Source organism: Symphalangus syndactylus, chromosome 17 (assembly GCF_028878055.3).
Source record: "Symphalangus syndactylus isolate Jambi chromosome 17, NHGRI_mSymSyn1-v2.1_pri, whole genome shotgun sequence".
Classification (NCBI taxonomy): Eukaryota; Metazoa; Chordata; class Mammalia; order Primates; family Hylobatidae; genus Symphalangus; species Symphalangus syndactylus.
The window spans coordinates 31,912,083-31,921,098 of NC_072439.2; the positions used below are offsets into that span (position 1 = coordinate 31,912,083).

Sequence of the window (9,016 nt, forward strand, 5' to 3'; positions counted from 1 at the left end):
CGAGAATAAACAATATTTACAAATTCAATAACGAAATCACTGAATATGTGTTTAACTATAGATTATGATATAAACATAATTTGAGTGGTGTCTCACGTGTCCATGTGAAGAGACCACCAAACAGGCTTTGTGTGAGCAACAAGGCTGTTTATTTCACCTGGGTGCAGGTGGGCTGAGTCCAAAAACAGAGTCAGCAAAGGGTGGTGATTATCATTAGTTCTTATAGGTTTTGGGATAGGCGGTGGAGTTAGGAGCACTGTTTTGCGGGCAGGGGGTGGATCTCTCAAAGTACATTCTCAAGGGTGGGGAGAATTACAAAGAACCTTCTTAAGGGTGGGGGAGATTACAAAGAAACTTCTTAAGGGTGGGGGAGGTTACAAAGTACATTGATCAGTTAGGTTGGGGCAGAAATAAATCACAATGGTGGAATGTCATCAGTTAAGGCTATTTTCACTTCTTTTGTGGCTCTTCAGTTGCTTCAGGCCATCTGGATGTATACGTGCAGGTCACAGGGGATATGATGGCTTAGCTGGGGCTCAGAGGCCTGACAAGTGGGGGAGGGGAAGAAGTGAGTAGAGAATCAAAATCCTCCACTACCAAGACAAGAAGTCAACAAATTAGATGAATCCAGAATGGCAGTACATATACTATCTAGAAATAAGGGGCCAAGAATGGTGGCTTATGCCTGTAATCTCAGCACATTTGGAGGCTGAGGCAGGTGGATCACCAGAGGTCTTGGGTTCGAGACCAGCCTGGCCAACATGGCGAAACCCCGTTTCTACTAAAATTACAAAAATTAGCCAGGCATGGTGGTGTGCGCCTATAATCCCAGCTACTTGGGAGGCTGAGGCAGGGAGAATTACTTCAACCTGGGAGGCGGAGGTTGCAGTGAGCCAAGATAGCACCACTGCACTCCAGCCTGGGTGACAGAGCAAGGCTCCGTCTCAAAAAAAAAAAAAAAAGTAGAAACAAGGAAGGAAATACCAGAAAAAAAACAGCTGAGAATTGAAAGCGGTTGACCCTAGGGACTAGGATAAGGGCTGGGAGAAAAGCCGGGGGGACTTCTGTTTGCGTTACAAGCCTTTTAGCACTATTTGATTTTTCAGCTATGTGTATGTATTATCTTGATAAAATAAATACTGATTTTCTAAAGCAACTATAACTCTGGTGCCACAGTCTCCACTACACACACCTGCAGGACTGTGTGGACCCAAAGGAGCAGGGATTCCTCCACCCTCACCCTGTCTGGACAGGTATTATTCATCATCAGCTTAACCCTCTTCCACTCACAAATGCAATTTCTCCATCTCCTTCTGTTCCTGTAGCAGCCATCAACTGGGTGGCTGTACTGAACTATAAGTTTCTAGAGGTCAGGCACAGTGGCTCACACCTGTAATCCCAGCACTTTGGGAGGCCAAGGTGGGAGGATTGCTTGAGCTCAGGAGTTCGAGACCAGGCTGGGCAACACAGAGAGACCCTGTCTCTACAAAAAAATTTAAAAATTAGCCAGGTGTGTTGGTGCTCACCTGTGGTCCCAGCTACTTGTGAGAGTGAGGTAGGAGAATTGATTGAGCCCAGGAGGTTGAGGCAGCAATGAGCTGTGATCACACCACTGTACTCCAGCCTGGGCAATGGAGGGATAGCCCATCTCGAAAATTAATTAATTAATTAATTAATTAAAAGTGTCTACAACATGCCTTTAATGCTTTACAGGTACTCACTGTGCCCCTTACCTGGAAGGCTAGTTTTCCCTCCTCTTCTCCCTTCCAAATGCTGAATTCCAGTTTATACTTCAGATAACATTTCCTCCATAGCTGTTGCTCTCCCCACTCATCTGAGCTATCCCCACTTTGCCCTCCCCCTCTCCCTCCTCGCATTCCTCCCCTTCTTCCTCCTTCCTCCCCTTCTTCCCCTTCCCTCTGCTTCTCCCCGCCCCCTCCTCCTCTGTTTTCCCTGCTGGAGCCTTTAGCACTTTGTACAGTAACTGCCCCTCACTGTTATACTGTAAGCTCCATGAGGCCAGAAACTCTGTCTTATTCACTGTAGGCTCAGGACAGGGCCTGGTGCACGGTTAAGGAGTCAGTAATTATGCAAATAGATGAATGCATGACTCACTTTTAGTAAGGGCTCAAAAAGGATTTGAGTGAATTAATTAGTCACAAAGAATGCAGGCTCCCCCTCAATATTTAAAGTCTGCCTCTCTCTGCCATCTCCAATCTACCATCTACTCTCCCTCTTTCCTACAAGGTCACACCCTCTCAAATAAGTTGGCTGTGGCCAGTGCTCCACTTCCAATTCATTTACTCCTGCCTCAACCCCATAAAGAAGCCAGGGCCCCTTCATGTGACCAGGGTCAGCTCCAGTACAGGGCTTAATTTTTTTTTAGAGATGGGTCTTGCTCTGTCCCATGGGCTGGAGTGCAGTTGCCCCAACATAGCTCACTGCAGCCTCAAATTCCTGGGCTCCAGCAATCCTCCTGCCTCAGCTATGGCGGCTGGCTTTTCCAGGGCTTTGCTAGCTATCTGAGTTTGTACTATACTGGAATGAGCTGCTTAGGGAATATCTGTCTACCCAGTTCTGAAGGAAATCAATCCTCTCTCAGTTTCCCTTTCCCTAGACCCAAAGTACAGCTCTCAGAGGTCTAGGACCCAGGCTCGACAGAGGGTACCCAGTTAACTCTGGACTTTGGCCTGCTTGACAAGGATAGATCTTGGCCTAAACTAAGTGGCTGGCCCTTCCCAGTCTTCCCACTTTCCCATCCATTTTGCAGGCCAAGAGTTGAGATTCTAGTCCTTCAAGTTCACGTGCCCCGGTGACTCCCAGCCAGTGTCTTCGAGTAGGATGGGTATGCAGTCTGGGCTGAGGGTACAAGGAGGGCTAGGGGTACAGGGAGGACTGGAGGACTGCTTAGCACCGCAGGCGCTGAAGGGTGAAAACCTGCCTTGCCTCCCCACTGAGTTCTTGAGGCCAGAACGAAGCTGGCCCCCGGGAGCTTTCGGGAGAAGGGCCCCCAATCTGTTGATCACTGAAAGGCCTCAAGGCCGCCCGCCCGGGTCAGGGCGGTCCCCTCCCCACCCCCACCAGGCCACTTGACCTCAAAGAACCACCCGGGCTTTGGAATACAGCGACCTAAGCTGTGCCCCCAGAGGGGCCAGCAGGCGGCGGGGAAAGGAGGGAGGGAAGGGCGGAGAGCACCCGGGCTAGAGGATTGGAGAGGTGGGGGTGGGGCACAGGAGAGGCCCCTTCTTTCCTTTGCCCACTGCCGGAGCAGGGAGGAGCGTGGGAAGAGGGAGGTTTGGTCTGTAAATAGGGAACATGTAAATACCGGCCGAGAAACTCGATCGGGTCTCGTTGCCTCTCAATTTAGGAGAAGGGCTGGAGCCAGACTTTCAGTGGCTGCTTGGGGCGCAGGTCACGTGGCCGCCCAGGACCGGAGGGTGGGGGGAGGCTAGGGGGCTGTTCCCGATGTGGGTAGAGGGGAGGCAGGAATCCCGGCCAACCTCGCCGGCTCTGGCCCCCAGTAGTTATTTTTGTCCTTATGGCACACTTCCCCAATACTGACTGTGGGGGTGGGAAGGCCGGGGGGCTGCGCTGCTCGGAATTCATCCGCCCCAGGCGCTTTCTGAATGCTAAGGCAAGGTGTGTCTGTGGGTTTCTCCAAGCCTCAGTTGGCCTCGGTCTTGTTTCATCTGACTCCCGGGCGGCTTGCTGCTGCCTGGGGTGATGGGCAGGGTGCTGGCAGGCTATGCCCTGAATTGAAACTCCATCACTGACTGGCTTGTGGAGAAAGTGCCTAGGAGGCTGGCATCCCGCCTTCCGGGCTCAGTGCCCCAGGGAGATCAGCAGTGCCCAGAAAGGAAGGTGCCCGCTGGGACTGGTTTCCAACAGAGCACTGTGTGCCAGGCTCTGTGAGAGGCATTAGGGGTGTGCAGAAAAAGAGACAGCGCCTGCCCTAAAGGAGCTTACACTGCAGTAGGGGAACAGACAAGTAAACCAGAATGAAAATACAGGAGCTCCGAGAAGCTTCTAAGTCAGACTGGGACCTGGAAGGATTTGAGGAAGAGGTGGCACTTGAATTGTATCTTCAAGGATGAGGAGTTAGCTCACAGAGGAGGGGGAAAGGGCATCCAGGCAGAGAGAACTGCCTGTGCAAAGGGAGGGAGGCATAGGAGGTCAGTAACAGGATCCCAGGCACTTAGTTTCTCCTGACAGAAGCACAGGGGGCTGTGGGGGAAAGTGCTGGAGATGGGGTGGGCAGGCTGACAGAAGCTAGATCTTGGGGACCATGGGTGCCCAGCTAGGCATCTGAGCTTCCTTCTGGAAGTCTCAGGGAACTGCTGAATCATTTCATACAGACAGGATCAGGACAAGACAGAGTCAGATTTGCATTTTCTAGGAGAGCTGGGAATGGATTTGAATTTGGGATGTAGAGAGTGAAAAAGGTTGATGAGAAACCTGTTGCCAACCTCCCCTGAGACAGCAGCCAGCCATGAATGCGAATGGAAAGAAGGAAAAGGCCTGACAAGTCTTTGGGAGTGGAGGAGCCATTGGTTTTCAGGACTGATTGGGGGTAGGCATGAGTTAGGTGGGAGAGAATTGGGTGACCTCAGGTTTCTGGCTTGGGGAACTGGGCAGATGGATGCAGAAGGAACAGCTTTGGAGGAAAGGAGAATGATGATGATGATGAGCATAGTATCTATTAAACACTCAGTGTTTCAGGCATAAACACTTCATATATCATCTCATTTAATCCTCACAATAACTTACAAAGTAGGTACTATTGTTGTCTCCATCTTAAGGGGAAACTGAGTCAAGAGGTTAAGTAACTAAGCAGTGGTGTTGGAGTAATGAGCATGCCTGCACCTTGCAGGCAGTGAGGTTTCCCAGGCTGTTGCACAGAGGAGCTATCCCCGCTACCACTAGCTCCTCCCTCCCTCTCCAGCCCTCAGCATCTGGCACCCCCACAGCAGTTCAGTCATTAGCCACTGGGTCTCTCTCCCTCACCCCACCCCACCTCAGCCCCGATACTCTGCCCTGGGAAGCCAGGACAGGACCATACCATACAAGCCTTGTGACAGGAGGGCACCAAGCTCTGGAATCTTGGCATTGACATCCACCTACTCATGAACAATACAAAGCAGAACTGAGACTGCAGGGGCAATCAGAAAAACCAAGAACATCAATGGGTTCCTTTTTTTTTTTTTTTTAAGTTTTAAGAAAAAAAGTAACATTTCGGTGACATCAGAGATAATCATGAAAGGTCAGTAGCCCAACCTTGTACTTATTTTCTGTGGGGAAAAGGCAATTAGGCATCTCCCATGGAGGAAGCTCCTCCAGCTGTTTCCCTTTCGCCAGCCTTGGCCCGGGACACCCAGTCCGACTTCAGTAGCCACAGCAGGAGACAGACAGGGACAGCCACTCCTTGTTTGCCCCACCTAGCCCCCCGTTCTAGCATTTGGGGGTAATGGGGACACTGCTGTTGTTTCCAAATTGCCTCTTACCAATCATGCAGTCAGAGAGGCCAGAGGAAGGGGGATACAGCAGGTAGGGAACCAAGTGAGAGTCAGTGGGCTTTCTCCTGGGAGAGTTGTTAGACCTGGCTTCAGCTATCTCCCTTGAACCACCTAAAATGAACCACCTAAAGTTACACAACCAGCAACTGGCCCAGGCCCTGTAGGCAGGATGTTATTTTTGAGGCTGTTTTAGGCAGAAGTTAGAAGGTCCACTTGCCTCCCACCACCCTCACCACTTCAACTACAGGAAAGAGGCCCACCATGACCCTAGAGAGCTTTCCAGAGTGCAGACCTTTTCCTAGTCATCTGTGGACAGAGCAGTGGGAAGCCTGCGGCATCAAGAGAGCAAGCCCCACCTATGTTTGGGGTTCCAGGCTCCAGTAGCGCCTCCACTGCTTTTGTAGTCTCTGGAAGCACAGGGGTCCTCACCAGGCCTCTTGGGAACTGCCCCTCCTCCCTCATTTACCCCTCCTTGCTGGGTTCTATTTGCACCCCTGTGCCTCTGGCCTTGGAACAGGTTCTATTTGTTATATACAAACTTTTATTTGACCTCAGAGCAAGAAATGCTTGAGGACCATCTCCTCTGCATCTTTCGGGGACAGCCAGAGCCCTGAGACACACATGAAGCCATCTACTGCATCCAGGAGTGAAAGTAGCATTGTTTTAACACTGGGTCACAATCCGGTGGTGGTTTGTGAATTCAATTTAGAAGGTCATGGCTGGCACCTTAAAACCATCAAATAGAACACAACACGTGCAATAGAAAATATGAGTGTGCACACATAGCCAGGGTAAGTATTGTCCATGAAACTTTTGTATCATTTATCTCACAACATAAAACGTGTTTCTTGCTGTAGGTCACCGAACGAATCCCTGGACAAAAGAACACTGGTTTAGACATAAAGTCAAGGCCAGGCATGGTGGCTCACACTGGTAATCCTAGCACTTTGGGAGGCCAAGGCAGGTGGATCACCTGAGGTCAGGAGTTTGAGACCAGCCTGGCCAACATGGTGAAACCATGTTGTTTCTACTAAAAATACAAAAATTAGCTGGGCGTGGTGGCAGGTGCCTATAACCCCAGCTACTCAAGAGGCTGAGGCAGGAGAATTGCTTGAACCCAAGGGGCGGAGGTTGCAGTGAGCCAAGATCACGCCACTTCACTCCAGCCGGGGCAACAGAGTGAGACTTCATCTCAACATGTACAAGTCACCTGTTCTGTGTTAGGCACTCTGCTAGGCACAAGAAATCCAGTAAAGAATAAGACATCCCCTAGTCTCAATCCACCTTCTGGTTGGGAAGCCAATAAGCACACAGTTGCAAGATAGGGTGCCAAGTGGTCTGAGAGATATGTACGAGGCTATAAAACCCTGACATGAGGGCGGGCATCTGGGAGGGCTTCAAGGAGAGGTGATGCAATTGGAGTTCACAGCAGGAAAAGAGAGCGATAGGTTCTAGTGTCTCCTCCATCCTATAGATAAGAAGAGAACTATGTTAAAGTGTCAAGGGTTCTAGTCTTAAAGTCCAAAGACATCCTGTCTCCTTAACAAGCTGTGAGGTCTCAGGTGAGTCAATTAACCTTCCCAGACCCTGATTCCTCATTTACAAAACAGGCATCTATAAAAATGGGCATAATATCTGCTCTATCAACCTCAAAGAAGTGAGAGATCAAATGAAATAGATAATATATGTGAAAGTATTTTGTAAATTACAAAAGGGGAGGTATTGTCTCTGTGGATGAGGAAATGGAAGCATAACGAAGTGAAGTGTCCTGCCCTACAGTGCTATGGGTAGCAGGCCCCCGTAAATCCTCAGTCCTCAGCTCCTGCCTGCATTCCTCCCACTGCAACTAATCTACCTCAGAAGAGGGCAGGGGAAGGGTCTAAAAAGGCCCCCCTAGCAACCTGACTATTTAAGATTTACCTTAAAGATCCTATTGTTTTAATGATGAGAGGTGGGTATGTCAGAACTCCTCCGTTTCCCTTTCTGTTAATGAATTAAGATCTACCCAAATTCAGTGTTTAAAGTTACATAAGCATCATTCAGATCTGTAACAGCCACTTTCATTTTGGAAAAACAGCATTTCCATTAAAATGGTGTTATATAAAAAGGTTTTGTATACGTGCGTAGGAACAGCAGAAACAGGCACACGTGATCACTGTATGGCACATAGGCATATGCAGATCATGACCTCACCTGTCCTCATGAGGAAGGGACCATAGGAAGCAGGTGTCTGATAGTACCTGGCAAGTTTGGCTGTGACCTAGTTGTCCTCTAATCATCAGTAAGACCTGATGCATGTTGGGCAATGGGAACTACAGCAAGAAGGAAGCCCCTTCCTTGGCAGGGTGAGTGCCACCGAATCACAGAATATTAGGGTTGGATTTAGCTCAGAAGTCACCCAGTGCAATCTCACTCTACACCACTCTTGCTGGCCTTGACTTGAAGAGCTACCATTGTCCCAAGGCAGCCCATGTCACCTGTAGACAGATGTAGATCACTGGAAAAGACCTGATATTGAGCTGAAACCAGCCTTTCTGGAGCTACTACCTCTGGGGAACAAAAGCACCTACAACCTTGAGCAGAGACTCCAAGAGCCGTAGGCAGCGGAGAGTGCCCCGAGGCCTAAAGAGCAAGTGGGGAGGGCAGCCTGAGTCCACAAAGCTGAAGCTCCTCCCTGAGAGACCTCCATCCTCCACAGCTGGGACTGTGGGGGCAGAGAGAGGGGTAGGATGAGGAAGGTAGGGAGGAGGGGAGGAGTCGGGGCCGCCTAAATGGGAGTAAGTCGGTGTCTGTGAGGAAAGCCCCGCACCTCAGGTCTCATTTTCAGTGTTGTGGGGGACACAGTCCCGAGGTCAGTTCCAGCTCTTATACTCTGGAGTCCTAGGTCCGCCTACACGCACACACCAGTTTCGGGATTCGAAGGTTGTACTTTTTTTTTTTGAGACGGAGTCTCGCTTTGTCGCCCAGGCTGGAGTGCAGTGGCGCGATCTCAGCCACCTGCAAGCTCCGCCTCCCGGGTTCAAGCAAGTCTGTGCCTCAGCCTCCCGAGTAGCTGGGATTACAGGCGCCCGCCACCACGCCCGGCTAATTTTTTTGTATTTTTAGTACAGACGGGGTTTCACCATCTTGGCCTGGCTGGTCTTGAACTCCTGACCTCGTGATCCACCGACCTCGGCCTTCCAAAGTTCTGGGATCACAGGCGTGAGCCACCGCGCCCGGCCTCGACGGTTGTACTTTTTATGTCACGTGGTACGTCCTTGATTCGAGAGCTAAGCAGGGGGTAAGGTAACTTCCGATCTGCCCCATCCCCTGCTGGAGTTAGGTTAGGCTTAGCGGCTTGTCCTGGTCACCCCTGAAGGGCGGAACCATTCCACCTTACCCGAGGGCTCCCTCCGAGACAACATCCCAGCACAGAGCACAGGAACGTGAGCTTCGGCGTGGCCTTTTAAATAGTTGGGAAGTGGGTGTGGCCGAGGAGACTGGGAGGCCGCAGTCTGGCGCGG

General features: G+C 50.5%; 1 long non-coding RNA gene across 2 annotated transcripts; it reads right to left on the minus strand.

Moving 5' to 3' along the window:
* Window positions 1-242: 242 nt before the first annotated feature.
* Window positions 243-8,968, minus strand: LOC129466614 (uncharacterized). Of its 2 annotated transcripts, none has more exons than XR_008652173.2 (3): window positions 8,668-8,968; window positions 6,867-6,981; window positions 243-544 (listed from the first exon to the last, which is right to left on the minus strand). It is a non-coding gene; the product is annotated as an uncharacterized lncRNA (long non-coding RNA). The 2 variants fall into 2 exon arrangements; XR_010116766.1 differs by lacking the exon at window positions 243-544 and adding an exon at window positions 5,880-6,386.
* Between the last annotated feature and the right edge of the window lie 48 nt (window positions 8,969-9,016).